Source organism: Mastomys coucha, unplaced genomic scaffold (genome assembly GCF_008632895.1).
Source record: "Mastomys coucha isolate ucsf_1 unplaced genomic scaffold, UCSF_Mcou_1 pScaffold12, whole genome shotgun sequence".
Lineage (NCBI taxonomy): Eukaryota > Metazoa > Chordata > Mammalia > Rodentia > Muridae > Mastomys > Mastomys coucha.
This window is the reverse complement of record NW_022196894.1, coordinates 73,521,942-73,539,577: the sequence shown is the minus strand read 5'-3', so window position 1 is coordinate 73,539,577 and position 17,636 is coordinate 73,521,942. Positions and strand designations below refer to the sequence as shown.

General features: G+C 44.0%; 1 protein-coding gene across 7 annotated transcripts in view; it reads left to right on the top strand.

The window, feature by feature from the left end:
• Window positions 1–6,369: 6,369 nt before the first annotated feature.
• The window catches only part of Nrip1 (nuclear receptor interacting protein 1), an 85,126-nt gene continuing 73,859 nt past the window's right edge, over window positions 6,370–17,636 (top strand). For 4 of the 7 annotated variants that reach the window (XM_031364276.1, XM_031364271.1, XM_031364275.1 and 1 more), the window contains exon 1: window positions 6,370–6,617. The gene's annotated coding sequence lies outside the window, so the exon portion shown is untranslated. Of the gene's footprint in view, window positions 6,618–7,078; window positions 7,583–16,019; window positions 16,143–17,636 lie in introns of those variants that run through there. The other 3 variants (XM_031364273.1, XM_031364272.1, XM_031364274.1) reach the window with 2 other exon arrangements.

Here is a 17,636-nt window from a genome sequence, read left to right as displayed (position 1 = left end):
GTGCCATATCAGAAAGGGACTTAAGTCTTTTTTCTAAAGGTGACAGTGAGCCTGCTCCAAGCATGTTTGACTGACCAGAACACAAATGCCCAATATCTAACTGCGGTTCTTTAAAAATATGTCTACAAGTTATTTGATACTTCTCCCTTCAAGACGACTTTCCCCTTGAGTCTAGAATGATCCCAGTGACTCACTTCTAATTAAAATAAAATGGAAGTAAATTGTGTGTGAATTCGACCAGGTCATGGAGGACAGTGTGACGTCATCGCCGCTCTTCTCGGATCACCCGCTTCAGCAGAAGTTCACTTCCACAAGGAGATGTTACTCAGGCAACCTGTGGAGACATCCTCACTGCCCTGACCTGAGGCCGCCTGTAAACAGTCAAGTGAGAGAGGCATCTTACCATTGGGTACTCCAGACCCAAGTAAATCTTCAGATATCTGCAGCATCACCAGCCTCATCTTTCCAACTACAAGAGACAGTATAGCAGGAGCATGGAACTAAGACGTTCCTGCATTTGTTTTCCCCAGAATCTTTTAGACAACCATTTGTAGTCCCACCTCCTTCGATCTTTACTGTTTGTTTGTTTGTTCACTTTACATCCTGATCACAGGCCCCTGCCCCGCCCCAGCTCCTCCACCTGTCCCCCTAGTCCCTTCTACTCTGAGAAGGAGAAGGGCCCCTGGGTATCACTCCACTCTGGCACATCAAGTCACTGCAGGAGTGAGCACACCCTCTCCCACTGAGGTCAGAGGACATGACCCAGTTAGGTTCCACAGACTAGTCCAACGTGAGACCTATCCCATGAGCAAGATCCAGTCCCTGATACTATTAATGATACTCTGTCGTGCTTGCAGACAGCACTAGCATAACTGTCCTTGGAGAGATTCTACTCAGCAGCCAATGGAAAGAGATGCAGAGCCAAACATTAGGCAGAGTCTTATGGAAGAGTTGGAGGAAGAAATGAGGGACCCCCAAATGGACAGGGACTCTACAGAAAGAGCAACAGAGTCAACTAACTTGGACCCTTGGGAGCTCCCAGAGATTGAATCACCCACCGAAGAGCAAGCATGGGCCGCACCTAGACCTGGCCTGCACATATGCAGCAGATGTACAGCTTGGTCGTCATGCACTCCCCCAACAACTAGAGCAGGGACTGTCCCTGAATCTGTTGCCTGTGGATCCAGTTCCACTATTTGAAGTTTTAAACCACTACATTTTGAGGCAATTTGCTATGTAGCAATAAGGAATAAAAAGTGAGGGTTCCAGTTCTTCCCCGTGTCTTTGACAACAGTATCTTTGTCCATCACTATAGCTATTCTGGCCTTATGTGAAGTTCTGTCACGTGGTTGTTTTGGTTTGTATTTTCCTAATAGTTAATTATATGGAGCATGTTCCCAAGTGGTTCATGTGTATCTTCTTCAGAGAAAAACCTATCCAGAAACTGCTCATTTAAGAAAAATGAAGCTGGGCAGTGGTGGCACATGCCTTTAATCCCTGCACTTGGGAGGCAGAGGCAGACAGATTTCTGAGTTCAAGGTCAGCCTTGTCTATAGAGTGAGTTCCAGGCCAGGCAGGACTACACCCTGTCTCAAAAAAACAAAACGAAACAAAACAAAACAAAACAAAAAGAATTGCATTTTCTTTTGTATTTTTGAGTGGTAAGAGTTCTTTACATGTTCTTTAAAAACTATATATATATATATATATATATAGTCTTGTGTTCTAGAGGAGTTGTTTTGTTTTGTTTTGTTTTGTTGTTTTGGGTTGTTATTTGTTTGTTTTCACTTATTCTACTCAAAACTTTTAGCATTTTACTTCTGCTGTAAATACAGCTTACATTTACAGTCTCCCACCCAAAGTTAACAGAACCAGGAACAGTTGTCACTGCAGTATGGTTAATGAAGACACAGTACATAAGATGTCAACTCTGCTGATTCTCTGATTGGTGTCAAAGCCTCCACACCCCAAAGCGGGCTTTCTCACACAGTGTAAACACCAGTAACTGACAAATGAAGTCTTAGGCTTAGCAAGCTTTAGGTTTTTCTTTAACAGATTGTTCTGTTGATACCATTAACAGTTTCCTGCAGCCTTCCTGGTCTAGAACTGTAGGACTCAATATGGCAGTGGCTTAAACTGCCGGGTGTTGTGAGAAGGCAGGCACTGGTTGGAAACTTAGTGTTCAAAAGAGTATAGTGGTGCACACCTGTACCCTCAGCACTCATCATGGGTTCAAGGCCAGCCAGGGCTATATAACAATACACTGTTTTTTTGGTTTTTGTTTGTTTGTTTGTTTTAAAGGTGGTTAAAATGTTTTGTATATATTGAATTAATTGTAGAATGCAATTCAAGTTAACAGCATTTCTTTGTACCTATGAGATGTAGCTATTGCAAATTTTAAATCACATATGAAACTCACTTTTGTGATTCATGCCGCGTTCTTTGTGGAGAGGCAAATGACTAGTGGCTCCATTTGTGTGTGATCAGTTACACATGTGCACAGAGCACATGCGTGTTCAAGTCTTCATGATGTGCATTTCTGTTTTCTTATAACTTTCTACTGGTAAAACTCTATTAATACTCTATTCTTTTCCTGAGAACCCCTTTCTCATTCTGCTGACTTAGCAAATTCTAACCTTGCGTCAGCCAGCTGAAGCACCATTTTCCTGATAAAATGTTTTCTGACCCCCTTGGCCTAATATCCATACCTCAGATAAAAATAAACACTCTGTCCCCTAGGGCGTGACAGTCACTTGGCCAACACCTTCTGAATGCCTACTGTTTGTTGATCACCAGGCTCAGTGCTGGAGGTAGCTCAGTGTGTGCAGGGGTGGGGGCCTAGACCTTATGCCTGCATACTTTCATTCTAGAAGGGAATGTTGACAAGCTGAACATTACAAAAGTTACCTGGAAGGATGCTGGTCATGAGACATATAAAGAACACAGGAAAGTCTGTCTATCTCAGACTACTGGTAGGTATGCACAGAAAGATAAGCTAAAATAATGAATTCCAGTGAACTAAGAAACTGAGCAATAAACATTTTAAATTTATTTCTATTTTATTTGCATTGGTGTTTTGCCTGCATGTAAGTTTGTGTAATGGTGTCAGATATAGGAGTTACAGACAGTTGTGAGCTGCCATGTGGGTACTGGGAATTGATCGGTCCCGAGTCCTCTGACAGAATAGTCAGTATTCTTAACTACTGAGCCATCTCTCTAGAGCCAACTGATAGACTTTTTATAACACATATGTTTAGGTATATAAACTGAATGACATCTTTTCACATTACGCATGCTTCTTACGAGAACTGGCTTCCAAAAACAAATCACTGCAGAGACATTTGTACATCCCCTATACCCCAATATCCATATAATGATTCCCCTTGGCCTGGATATTTATATTTTTTTAAATATAAAATTATTACATAAACAATAAGAGATGGGGCTCACTGCGAGAGACCAGACAGCATGTATGAGGCTCCATTCCTGGCAGCAGAAGAAAATTGTGTGTATGTGTGTGGATGTATGTGCTATGCACATGTATAGAGTTCAGAGGACAATTTAATGGAGTCTGTCCCAAAGATCGAGTCCAGGTGGTCAGGTTGTGCGCTAAGTGCTTTCATCCCGGGGCCATCTTTACTGGCTCAGCACGGGTTCTCTTTTTAACAGAAAGAATGAACACAAAATGATCTTCTCACAATTAGCAATTCTATACGGGGTATGCAATTAATTTAACACGAGTGTATTATCAAAAAGAGACCAGGATTTTACTTATTACATTGGGTGGGGGTGGTCAGCTTTGGCATATTATCTAACCTGTAGCTGTTGGAGTTTTAGCACTGATATTGGGCAAACAGAACAAAATTTAGCTTGCTGGGCAACCTTGGATATCTAAAACCTCTTTAAAAAGTGAGAATAATGTTTTTCAGAGTGACATTTGAGTGTGCTCAACTACCTGTCCCCAAGTCTGTCACTGTGATCCTCTGTGGGAGCTTCACTCTCTTACTTGTAAGTTTTTACTTAGTTTAACTTTATATTAATTATGAGAGGCTACCATTCTTAAACAGTTCCAGAGAATAAACTGCCAGTCAAAAGAGAAGAAAATATTTGCCTATTGGTAGAGAAGTTTGAAATGCCGTGTGTGTGTGTGTGTGTGTGTGTGTGTGTGTGTGTGTGTTGCAGGGGCTTGAACCCATTTCCTTACACATACCAGTCACGTGCAGTATCTCTTTGCTTCATCCCTATCTTAGTTTTAAAAAACTGGGTCTCATTTTGGAACTTCATCCTTGAACTTGCTAAAAAGTCCTAGATGACTTCCCACTTCCTGTTGCAGCTTCCCAGTTGCCAGGATTGCAGGCCAGTACTACCGTGGTATCTGCTGAATCTTCTATAATCTATGAAAAAGATGACTTTTAATAAAACTGACATTGGGTTTTCAAAAAAAAAAGAAAGAAAGAAAGAAAAGAAAAAGCTAAATAAGACCCAAATAAACTGGGATACATTTAGAATGTCTTTGTATAATATTTAAAAAAACAATAAAGGGCTAAATTACAATTATGGTACTCATTTAATTTGAAGGCATTTGCTTTTTGTCAATCCTGGATAAATGATGCCCGAAAGATAATGACTCCGGGATAAATGCTGCCTTTACTAATTTGCTTTAAGCAGATTTTGAAGTGGCATATGCAAGTGCTATGCTGTTACATGAGATTTACACTACATTATATGACAACAGATTGCATAGGTGAGTCACTAGGAGGAGAGATAATAAGTATTTTAAAATGCATCACCATCACCATTAAGGAAAATATTTCTAGCATGTGCTCAGGACTGTGCTAGGATACAGCTTTATTAAGAATTAATTTGAAAAAAAAAATGCCTTTACTTTAGAGATTGGGAATGTACTCCAGACCTTGTTCATTTGAAAGATCTGAAAAATAGCTATAGTGCTATTATATAACAGTAAAGAATACAGTTGGATCACTTGGCTAAGTTTTGGTTTCGGTGTGCATCAATAACTGCTTCCAAATGCTACCAAAAAATTTAAGGATATGAAAATGTATGTATGAGAAAGCTTCATCCACAAAATTGTCTTAGTATTTTAACGCAGGCATAGCACTTCAGAGTTTAGGGTGAACCGAAGATGTACTTTAGCCTTTTTTTTTTCTTGATGTCAAACAAAAACAACTTTTGCAACCACAACAGCCTTCCCGCAGGTAATTCTTTTCATGGTAAGATACTAGAGTCAAAAACAAACGAGACACATCTGGGGTAAGGGGAGCGTTAAGAGGAGGCTTCACGAGTAAGACGTGAAGGGAGTAGAGAGAATAGGATTTTAAAGCACAAAACACAAGCAGAGGAAGAGATGATGGTTTAGTATTTTTCTCTCCTCCCTCCACTTTCTCGCCTCACCAATCTGTTAGCCCCCCTCAAATTTAGAGGCGGGTTCAACAAGACCAGGCTGCAGGAAACCCAGGTTTCGCTGCACTGCCACCCTGGCTTCGTGATGTAATTGTTATTTATTGAGACTCTGAACCCAGCATGAGCTGCTTAAAGAAGTGACAGCCCATCTCCTAGCCCTGTTGGGTCAGATCCTTCCTGGGGGTGGTGCAGATTGGCGGGCAGACCCTGCTGGAGACTTCGCAGTGACAAAGCAGCTGAAGATAAACCAGGTTCCTGGGTCCTGCGTCCGTCTAGGGAGCTGAGCTGTGCACTCCTCAGGTCTTCCTCTCAGTTTTCCGCTTGGAATCATGCCATATTTATCACTGGGTCCTACTAGGTGCTGATCATGGGGTCAAAATGACCTAGAGTTATAGCGCCGTAGCTTCCGGGATTTAAGAGGGACACAGATTTCAAGGAGGTGGAAATTGAGGGTGGGTAAAGGGCGCCGAGAGAACGCGTGCTTGTGGGGTGAAACCGGAGAAAGGGAGACACTTAAGGTGCCAGCCCGTAGGTGGGGAACCTGGGGTAGGGTTAAGGCGCCCCGACTCCCCTGTAGTGCCCCCAGCGTTTGCCTCGGCACGGGCGACTAGGGCGATCGCCTGGCCCCTAGCGGGGAATCTCTACAGGCGGCTGGATGGACGGGGCTGGGAAGCCAGGGCGCCGGCACAGGGAGCACAGCACCCCCTCCTTCTCCAGGTCCAACCGCGTCCTCTCTCTGCCTTCAAGGCCGATCAGCCCCGGGACCCCCACCTGGAGTACTGGCGAGGAGGCCTGCAGACGCCGGGTGTGCTCCCCGGCTCCGGCGAGCCTCCGGGTGCGCGCTCGGCCCGGGTGACAATGGGAGGGAGGGGCAGAAAAGGGTTAAGAAACTTGGCTGAAGAGCTGAATGGCGTGGAGCAGCGAGGGGAGGGACCCGGCCGCCGCGAAGTCGGCGGCGGAGGGAGGAGCGCGGCTGCGGCGGGCGGGCGGCGAGCGAGGCGCTCAAAGTCAGCCTCGCAGACATTGCAGCAGAGCCCCGAACTCGGGAGGCGACGGCGACCGCGGCGCAGGCGGAGGACAAGCCGGCCCCAGCCCGCCCGTGCGCAGCGCCCGTGGCCTCGTGCGGCCGCAGGGCACGGCTAACCTGGGAAGGAGGGAGCGACGCGGATCGGCGGCCCCGAGCCGCGGCGGCCTCGGTGAGTGGCGATCGCGGCCCGGGCTCCGTGCGGAGCTCGCGGAGCGAACGCCGCGCCGCCCGGGCACGGCCTGGGTGCGCGGCCCGGGGAGGCGGCGGAGGCCGGGGGAGGCCCGCGGGGGGCGCCGGGGACGCGGATCCCGGGGACAGCCCTCCGGCGCGCCCCGCTCCGGCTCTCCCCGGGAACTCGCGGGCCCGGCCGGCGCAGCCGCCAAGTTGTGGAGTTCCCAGCCGCGGGCTCGTCCGTGCCAGCCTTGGCGCGAGGGGCGCAGCCGCCCTGGGTGTTCTGCGCCGGGACCCACGCGGGTGGCCGGGTCGCGGGGCCCCGGTCGAGCTCGCCCGCCCGCCCGCCCGCCCGGCTGCCCCGTTGGCCCCGAGCCCCGGGCGCTGGCTGCCGCGCCGCTCGGTCCTGCCGCCCAGCGGTGCTCGCGGTGGCGCCCGCGCAGCTCCCCGCCTATCGCCGGTGTCTCCCTTGCGCGGTGCTCGCCGAATTCCCGGGCCGGGAAAAGTGACTCGGAGGAGGAACGGCGCTGAGCCCCAGGCCCGGCCTGCTGGGCACGAGCTCCCCAACTGCCGAGGGAGGGCGAGGCCCCTGCACCCGAGGCCGCAGCCCAGTTCCCCCAGCATCCGAGAGGGGGTTCACTCGCGTGAGCCTGGTGAAGTCCTGAGAGATTGCTCGTCTCTCTGGTGTCACTGTCCTCCTTACTACTATTGTTGTTAGAAGAAACCCTGTACCGTGTAAACATTCCCCAGACCCTCCCATCCCTTTCCAAAGTAGTTTCCAAATTTTAATCAGGAGTTGATATTCAGACTGAAGGAACAAAGGAATCCACTGTGTTTAAAAGGCGGACAGGCAGCGAGTCTTGACACATGTTGATCTCTGAGGCATTCCAGGAGTTTGTACCTCCCATCATGTCAGTAATTTAATTGGATTCTGGCGGTCGTAAACGAAGAACGGAACGTTAGGTAATTTTATGTTAAAATACTTTTTTTTTGTTGTTGTTCTTTTTAATTAATGGGTCATTTTAGTTGGGGGAAAGTCCGGACATTATTAGGTGCAAGAACTTCTAACTCAATTTTGTGGCACCAGGCTCATGTAAACTGATTGTGACATTGAGGGAAAACTGTTTTTAGAGAAAGAGAGACAGTCTAAAACTAAAATAAGATTGGCATGTCTGTGTGTGTGTGCGCGTGTGCGTGTGCGTGTGTGTGTGTGTGTGTGTGTCTATGTATATGCCTAAATGATGTGTAGCCTGTATTTCTTGGGTTTTGTAAAGCAGGGGCTTCAGTAATTCATTCTTTAAAGTTATGAATTACATTGAACCCGCTTATTAGTGAATCATAGGTTTAGCAAGTGGGCGGCATCTTCCAGATGCAATTATCCAATGTTTAATCATCAGGTTGCCACCTTTGTCTAAGAGACAGTGAAATAAACTTCGACTTTTAAAACAAACAGTGCTTCCTATGCATGGCCCCTAAGAGTGACTGCTGTCTGGAGTATGTTGAAATCTTCACTTCCAAGTGACTTGCCCTGGTTTGGCCCAGCAGTTTGGTAATGTCCAATAAGGTTTAATTGATTCGGGGAGCCTAACTTCAACACCAGTAGGAACTTTCTCTGTAGTACTTAGTTACTTTAGACAAAGAGGGAGAGTCAGTAATGCAGCAAGCAGTACCTGCGGACTGGTTACTTACTCCAGCCTGTTTTGTACTCTGCTGGGGAGACTCCTCTCCACACTTAGCCTTTCAAGGACAAGGAGCATGAAGAAAATATACTTAAAAAGTATACATGCAAACAAACTCTAAGGAGGGCAGTTTGGTTGCTGCTTGTTTGTGTACAGTTGAGTTCCGAGAAGTGCCTTTAAGGTAGTTGAAAACCAGGCCTTAATGGCTACGAGAAGACTTAGAACCACCTATCTGTGTTTCCAAACTTTGCAGAGCTTGAGTTTTTCTAATCGAGATATCTGAAAATTTTGTGTGTTAGCAATGGAGAAATGTTTGTGGATGAGGCCAGGACTCCACTGACTCCTCCAGTTTTAAGAGGAAAACATTGTGATAAAAAAATAACCTATACCACCACCTAGAGTCTGTTTGTTAGTTTATTGCTCTTGGAGTTTGCTTACGTTGACATGGCCCTTATGGTTACTGTCCAGTCAAAACATGATTAAGAAGTTCGGGCTTTCGAAAAGCCACCCCGGAGAACAGTTGTTTAAGTAGTGCATAGCAAGTGCCAATTTAAATTATCCATGCCTCTTTCAGAATTGAAAATTATGACATATCAACTCAAGTGGGTTAGTCTCCAAAAGATATTAATTCAAAAAAAATTTTTTTAAGATAGCTTCTTTTAGCTTGTGCTCCAAGGTGTCTACGACTGTGCAAAGGTTTTCTGTGTTATTAGAGATTCAAGAAATATTACAAAGTAAGTGTTCTCAATGCCTTTTGAGGTTCTGGAGGGACAAAAGCAATATTAAAAAAAAAATAGAGAGGGAGGAGTGTTGCCACTACCAACATTCTGGATGTTGAGAAGGTTAGAGAGAGTGTAGACGCTCGTTGCATGTGGGATCAGGTGTTTGAGAATGCAGTCAGTGTGAAACAATGTGATAGATAACCTGGCCTGCTGGAGGTTCATGTGCAGTAAAGGAGTCTGTTAAACCGGAGGCAGGCCTGAAGGAGGCAGCCTCTGCCATGTGGCTTATTACATTGTCCAAGGAGGAAGTAGTGCTCCCCCTCTAACCGTGTCGTCTGAAAGATGGCCTCCAAGATCTTTAATTAAATATCAGCCGAACAGAGAGAACTAGAGCACTGTATTAATTCTGTCAGACATCACTATTTTAGAACATTGAGGACAACCAAAAATGAATTAACTCATATCTGAAAGTCGAGTTTTGAGGAAGGTGACAGATGAGGCAAAATATGTCAATCTAGTGGAACACATAGGGAGATCAGGATAAATATGCCATCCTTGGTTCTCCAGACAGTTGGGAGAAAGGGAGCTTATTATTAATCGCATACATTCATCGCAAACCAGCAGAAGAAGATCATGACATGGACATCATTTTAAATCAGAGTGGCTTAGGACCTAGGAAGTTAAAGGTGTTAGGTTTTTTTGTTTTTGTTTTTGTTTTTGTTTTCTTTTGGTAAGTCTGAAGATGGCAAGCGACTCCTCCTGTCTTTCCAGAACAGCAATAACACTTTGATGTATGAAGTTAAAAGATCATTCGGCTAAAAATATGTTTAAGGCATTTAAATTTTAATTAGTAAAAAAATCGCTCATTTAAAACTGCGACGAATCCCTTTTCTCTTTTATGTTTTAAAATTTAGGCTTCCTGACACAATTTTTTAAAGTATGGGCTGGTCACTTGGGTTCCCTCTCCATCCCCACTCCCTTCCCCACGCCTCTCCTCTCCTCCTCCCTCTCTAAAATAAACAGGTTCCATATTCTTAGCCATTTCCCTCCGCCCCATGAAGACTGCTTTAACTTGTTGACTTTGCTCTGTATGTGTGGCAGGATGACATTTCTTCTGTACTTTTCCACCTTTCATTTCAGGTGACTGATACACCCTCATCAATGGGCTTTGCATTTTCAAATGATGCTTTACTCATGCAGGGCAGGGATGATGACTGGGGGAGAAAAAAAAAGCCTTTGCTGTTTTTATCGAAACCCTGGGTGCCCTTATTGTCCAACCAGAGACAACATTTTTATTTAAAATATCCTGACTTCTGTTGAAGAGTTAATTAATTATTTTTGGACAGAATGTGGTAGGGTCCTTCCTGGATCTGTGAATTAAACTGTTTGATTTTAGTCGGAAACCTAACACCAGAATGAACTGAGACCTGAGGAAGGTAAAAGCCAGGCTTGTCAGGGAGGAGATGAGGCAGTCAGGGAGTGGGATGGAGCTAGGACCTGTGCAGCCAGTGGGATGGACAAACAGTGAATGGAGGAGAGAGATCCTGTTTCCCATTCCTGTTTGCATCTGATGCTGAAGAGAGGATGGGAATTGCTGATGGTAATGGATTCCCTTTTATGAGGCCAGCAATATTATATAAATAGTGATTGTTCGAGAGAATGAAATGACGAGTCCTGCATTTGTGCAGATTCACATTTGGTTTTTGAATGTTCAAGTGTATATGAAGTGGAAGGTTAAAATTGGGTACCAGCATAGAACCAGGAAGTTGGTCCTTGGAAGAAAATGAGTTTTTCTTTCATCTCTTCTTTTAGAAGATCTGGACTTCTGTAAGTCTTGCTGTGGAGATGAGAAACTATTTTCTGAGGTGACATGACGCTCCTTTAACAGAATCTCATGATGGAGAGGGCTGGGCGTGACTGACTACAGTAGAGGCTTTAAGTATGTTGTCTGGTTATGCAAGGGGGGAATGGACAGCGGAGAGACCAGAGATCTCATCAGGGTTTTCTTACAGATATTGGCGTAGCTACCCATCATTTTTATTTCTTTTTCACTATTGACATTTAATGTTCAATCTGTTTATATACTGAATATGTAGAAATTCTTAAAGTTAAATCGCAGTTTATTTTAGATAAAACTTTTGTTTTGCTGTGGGAATGAAATATATGTTTTTAGTGATGAAAAGTGGTATATGGACTACCAGGAAGTTATGCCATTTTTTTTTTTTTTTTTTTTTTTTGTAGCTCTTACTGTATACTCTGTATCATGGGCCTTGATAGTGTAATTGACCCCCCCCCTTTCTTGCAGACATGTCAAATAAAACGTTATAAAACGTGGTGTTATTGCTCATCAGCATGCCTTAAACAAGACAGTTTTTGTTAGGTTCACACAGTGGAGAGAAGGTATGGACTTTTTAAAAACCGTGATCCATGTTACAGTTATATGAGGATTTTGAATCATGCTAGGGGTATTTGGCTTAGCACCCCAGGAGTCCTATAGAGAGAGGCAGTCCTGAAGAACTTAGAAGGCTAGCAACCCCAAACAAGAAAGAAGTCACTTGTGTTCTGAAGAAAAGCATGCTATCTGTAGGCTAAAAAAAATATTTGTAATGTTATGCTAGTTTTTAAGAGAGATAATTCTTGAAGATAATCACATGGATAATTAGAAGTTATGATTCCCCCGTTTGTGTGTTTTGGCTGAAGTAATGCTAAGGAAGGCAGCTGCATACCCTGACACAGGCTGGAAGGTAATTGTGACTTGGTGTATCGATCACCTCTTTCCCTTCCTTCAGTCTTCCTTTGTCTTTCAATTAACAGAACTGGGGCACATCTAGGATTTTTGTTAAGACCCTGGGCAATAGAATTAGCATCTGATAGAGGGAATAGTTGTCATTGAAATCTCTGCCTGTCACTGTTCCCTCTCCCCTCAGAGTTTTCACTTCCTGCTAGTGGAAGTCTCTCAGCTAGGAATGAAAAGCTCCAATTTAAAAATCCACATCTTGCTGTTCAAATACATTTAAGGATGGAAGGAAACTACGGTTTGTTTGCCTTTAGTTTGGGGTGACTAGCCCAGACTTTCCACAAACATTAATTTAGTAGCCTGCTTCTAAGAGCTCACTCAGCCTCAGTTTCCCACCCACACAGACATGGAAGCCGATGGCAGCCTCACGCTGGTGTTTACTAAGAGCTCAGTGCAAAGGGCTCTCTCACCTTTAGTCTACTAATTAAGAAAGCCTATAATGATAAGCAGAGCTACTCCTTTTGAAGCCTGCACTTTCCATCTGCTGTAAAGGATTGTGGGCAACTCCAGAGCTAAGGAGTTGGCAGCTTGTATTGTTAGTAGTTTGCTGTGAGTATTTGGCTTCATGTTCATTACCAGCTTCTCGAAGGTATGACCTAGCAGCAATTACGGTTAGAATAAAGTCAGGAGGAAAGCTGATAGTAACTACAGTATACTTGCATATAGCGGTTAAGCTGACTGCGTGTGGTTATGACCTTTTAATTGTTGAATTTGCATAGACATAACACTCGACCATGTTAAATATCACTTGACCATGTTAAATATCACTTCATTAAAAAATGTCAGATGCTAATTTAGCATTACAAGAGTGAGGTGGGGAATTATGCTTTGATACAAGCTTTAAGTGAGAATAAATACTATAATATGGTTTTTGATGTGGGCTAGAACCTGACACATACTGTTGTGATCAAAATTTGAGATTTGGATTTGGAAGTTCTGCACTAAATGGGACTTCTTGAGGAATTTCTCTGGAAACCAAGAGAGATGGCTCTTTGGAACCCAGGGCCTTGTGCATGGTGGGCATGCATGTGCTCTGCCAGTGAAGCACACTTGCTACACAAAGACGATATGTTTAAGCAATGAATGATAACTGTATTGGGAAAAACAAAGTTTTAAGTTTTCGATTTTTGAATTTTGAGTTTTTAGTAATCTAATCATTAGAGAAGATTTTTACACTGGAAAGGAAGAAAAATAAGGATGGAGGGGCGACACTGGAAAACTTCAAACGAATGAATGATGACATTTGTGCTGTTTCTCCGGAAGGATCGTTCACGCAAAGGGTCTCACAGGACAGGGTAGGGTTTGATTTTTTTTTGAAAGGACATTTAAAAATAGTACTTCTGCTTTTTTCAATCTACATCTCTTTCTTTTGTGTAGAGTCTTCTCCTAAATCAGTCTAGGTTCTGGTAAAAGGGAAGTCCATTTGTCTTCCTTGGCAACAACAGTCAGCAGTGGGAAAGTGATGTGGTCTTAAATTCCGAGGTTCCGCTGTTGTATGTTAGCACACATTGTTGTTCATAAGTTCAAACTGGTGCTTTTAGAGGAGTGGAGGTGACTGAGGGAAACTTGGCATGCTCAGAAGTTGAGATGACTGGGGGAAAATTTGGCATGCGCAGAAGTCTCATTGGTAGGTGTCTTCTACTGTTTTACCCCCTCTGCCCACCCAGCAGGAGGAGCCGGAGCAGAGCAAGAAGGGAAGTGAACTCATCCCCAGGAGGCACCTGCTTGTGCCTGGCACTGTTCTGGCCAGCTCACATGCATTTTTCTCTTTTAATCCTCGCAACTCCCCCAAGAGTCACATGGATATTTATTTCCTCTAGTATATAGATACCCTAACCCAGCCAGCATCACTTGCCTGAGGTCACACAGCTAATTTCATTTTCCATGAGAATAAGCCATCTTTAGAAAAGGAAACTAGCTGCCCCCTGACTTTCAGGAAGCCATAAGGAAACCTTGCTCTCTTACCACAGAACCCAGGATGCAAACACAAGCCTCTCAGCCTGATGCTCACAGTCTGGTTTCTCTGGGAAGGCCTCTCTTCCATGGTTTCCTCTGCTGCCTACCCTTAACCAGAGGGAAACTTAGCCCACAAGGGCAACTGGCCACTTTCCCCCAGACTTAATCCCCAAGGGCACTCTCCTGCCAGTGCTAACTCTTGTGAAGTGTACCACAGAATTACTGCAGTGTTCTTCAAGGCGATGAACGCCGATGTGTTTCCTGATATAATTCATTAAAATAGCCTGTCATGGTCGTAATCTTGGTGTCCCCAAGGCTGACTGTGTTTGTCCACTTCAGAGGACTGCTGTAGCAAAGTGCCGTAGCCTTCCTGGTTGAAAAATCGTGACTCTTGACCATCCTTAATGTGATTTTTTTTTTTTTTTGGTTTGTTTTTACTACTTTTTCTTCACCCACAATAGGTTTCTTAAAGACTATGACATGTTACGAAAGGAGTCTCTGAGCTCCAGACAGGAACTGTTGTCGGCCTTTGTGAGTTTATTGAGAGAGATAAGGAAAAGTTGGCTTCATTTGGGCAGACCTTGGTGAGGCTAGGAGCTGCCTGAATTAGGAGGCTTAGGGCACAGAGTGCATTTTTAAGTACACACCAGCCGTGCGCTTTTATTGTTGAGGCCATGAGGAATGGACTTATAAACCTCACCGTCCCCCCTTTTTTTACATGACTCATTTAAATTTATGGAATATTGAACCCCAAACCACTCTAACTGAGTGGTTCCTCATACACTGAAAGGCACAAGTTGAAACTATATTGCAGGCATAGAATGAGACAGAAAGCGAATATACATAATATTTTGTAGTGTGCTTGGGAATGTTGACTTGCTCAGTGAATGTTGGAAAATAAAGGATTCCCATAAGAGCTACAAGAGAATGTTTCGGTTCTACCTTTTATTAAGAGAATAGATATTTTATTATAGCTAGATAAGAAAAGAGAGGAAGTTGCAAAGTGAGTAACCTGGGGATGAAATCTTCCGTCTCAGATTACGTATTTTCTTTTCTCTAACTTTGTACTACTGAGGCAAAATCCAAGGCCTTGCATCGCTTTGGGACTAGGGAGGGCCCAAACTCCCCATTTAAACCAGTACTGAGTTTTGAATTTTCATAAATTGAAATAATGACATGGTCTATCTTCAGGTCAGAAGAAGACCTGAATGAAAGCTGTTGGAAGAGAGACCATCTTGTGTATTGTATGGAGGCATCACCTGTTAATAATAAATCTGATGGCTTAGGGCTTAGGCAGGGGATAGAAGGTGGGGCATCTGGGAAGAGAAAGGATTCTGGGATAGAGCCAGGCGCAGGGGTTAGGGGGAGCCTCAGGGAAGATGTGAGAAGAAGGACGCGTGGTACCTGAGCACAGGTGACCAGCTATGTGGCAAAATAGAGGTTAAAATAATTAGGTTATTTTAGTTCCAATCTAGTCAGTAGAGCCTAGCTATATGATCAAGGCATTTGTAAGTATGTTTTGAGTATGAGTCTTATTTCTGAGAGCATGGGGCTGGGAGGAAGAAGCTGGCACAAACTTCAACAGGGGGAGGTTAAGGACACTATATAGGGGTCTGGCCCTGCTTCCTCTTTAGTGTCGTTGGTACTTAGGAATGATTTTCCTCTCCCCCCCATCCTAATCCTTTCTGTTTCCTATTGCCTACCTTTTCGAATTTCTTATCTACCCACCCTAGTCAATCCAGGGGATACCATGCAGCAACGGATTAACTGAATCTGTTAATAGTTTTCGTTAACTTCAAAATTTCCAGAAGGAGGAACTGAGCCTGTAGGAATTTAAGTATAAAGATTATGTAGTTGGTGGTTGGGTAGACATCTTGATTTACATCTATTTCTAAACGGGGCTTCTTGATGTGGTCCAGAAGGAAAGAGGATCGAGACTGGCTAGGAGAGATCTGTAATGTCTACTCAGTGCTGGGTCCTGAGGGCAAATGGTGGGCAGGTACGTCTCTATGGCCTCGGCACTGCATTTTCTTGAGGTTTTCAGCTTAGCCTTGGATTCTTTTCATAGTCCTCTGATTGGAATATAGTTGTAGGCATCTGCGCAGATGCTTTGCTTTGTGTCTTCAGGCATTTTCAGCTCTGTTTCATGGGCTACCTGATTGAGCTTTCCCAGGGCTTTCTTCCTTCCACATTAGCATGTCTATCGATGTCATCCGTTTTCAAGTCATTTTTTTTTTTTTTTTTAGGAAGTCCTGTTGGTGAGGCTTCTGGGAGTGGCTTCTGTGACTTGTCTAAGAGATACCATCATAGCAAACTCTTGGATCCTCTGGCACTCTCTCTTTTTTGGTTTTCCTGAGCTGTAGGTGTAGGTAGGTGCAGGACTCTGAATTTGGAACTGTTGCTGTTTTCTGTGATGCTCTCAGTCTGCTTTAAGAAGTGTTCTTGGTGAGCCGGGGAGACTATAATGTGGTTAGGGATTCTGATGGTTTAGTGATGTGATGGTTCTGGGTTCCCCTAGACTGGCCACTAAGGAATGCTGAGAGTTGAAGAAACAGTCCTAACCCTAACAGTCCTAACTCCAGGGAAGAGCACCATCATTGGTTAACTAAGCCCAGATAGTCAATCCTGAAAAGGTGCTTACACGTAACATTGTGTGGACTGAACAGGTTGAATTTATGTGTTTATAAATACACACTTAACAACTAAGAAAAAAGAGGCCCCTTAATTTGAAAGAGAGATATAGTGAGAAAAGAAAAGAAATGATGTAATTGTATTATAATCTAAAAGGAAAAATAGTTTTAAAAAGCAACAGGAGAGCTTCCTATTTGAAGACTTAGCAGAACCTGGCAAGACACCATTAGCTGACGGGTGTGACGGGACTACTCTTACTGATGACCAGCGCTCTAAACTATCAAAAGAGTTGCATGGGATCCTTTTAGTCCACTGAACATGGAATGTGTGGTTTGTATGTGCTTTGAACCAAGTAGACCCTACTCTGCACTCCTAGAAGAGAGGGAAACGGCAAGCAAAACTGTGGGTAGCCTTTTCCACAGGCCACAAGCTGACAGTGCTTCACCTTGGAAGGCACATTGGGAGAGTCCTGCTTATGGTGGCAGTGGTGAGAGAGTTCAGAAGCTGCCTGAAACCCCTCACGTGTGAGCTCTCCCTCACACGGTTATGTATTCACTGATCCCAGGAGCCCCTTTTGTCTGGTGTCTCTTCTCAGTAGACAGTAAACTTGTTCAGCATTTCTTTGGTCTATTTGAAATTAGCACTTCTAAAAGGAATAATACTATATGCTTAAGATATATCTTCTTTTCAGTTGTATTAGTTATGGGAGAGAAAAATGAACATATCAGCTGGTGACATTGTAATTAATTGACAGTTGAAATGAGAATGTGTTTTATAATAAGTAATATAATATAATTAAATGTCTTCAAATTATACAAATTAGATTAGAAAGTATGTTTAGCAAAATCTGCAGACAACATTTAATTTCTTTCTTCCATTTTTATTTTTAAGGAAGTGAAACAGTATTTCTGAACCTTTTAAGAAGTTTCCTTAGTTCACTTTTAGTAGTCTAAAAGGACTGACCGACCGGACATGTTTACTCCTGTAGATTTGACTGTTTTTGAAGATGGATGCATCTGTAAAACACATTTTAAAACTTTATTTCTAGCCAGATGCGATGATGCAAGGGAGGCAGAGCAGGCAGAACTTCTATGAGGTCTAGGCCAGCCTGGTCTACAGAGTCAGTTCAAGGAGAGAGAGGGAGGCAGGGAGGAGGCGGAGCAAAACCCTGTCTCAAGCAAAGCCAACCAATCAGCCAGCCAGCCAGTCAGCCAGCCAGCCAGCCAGCCAGC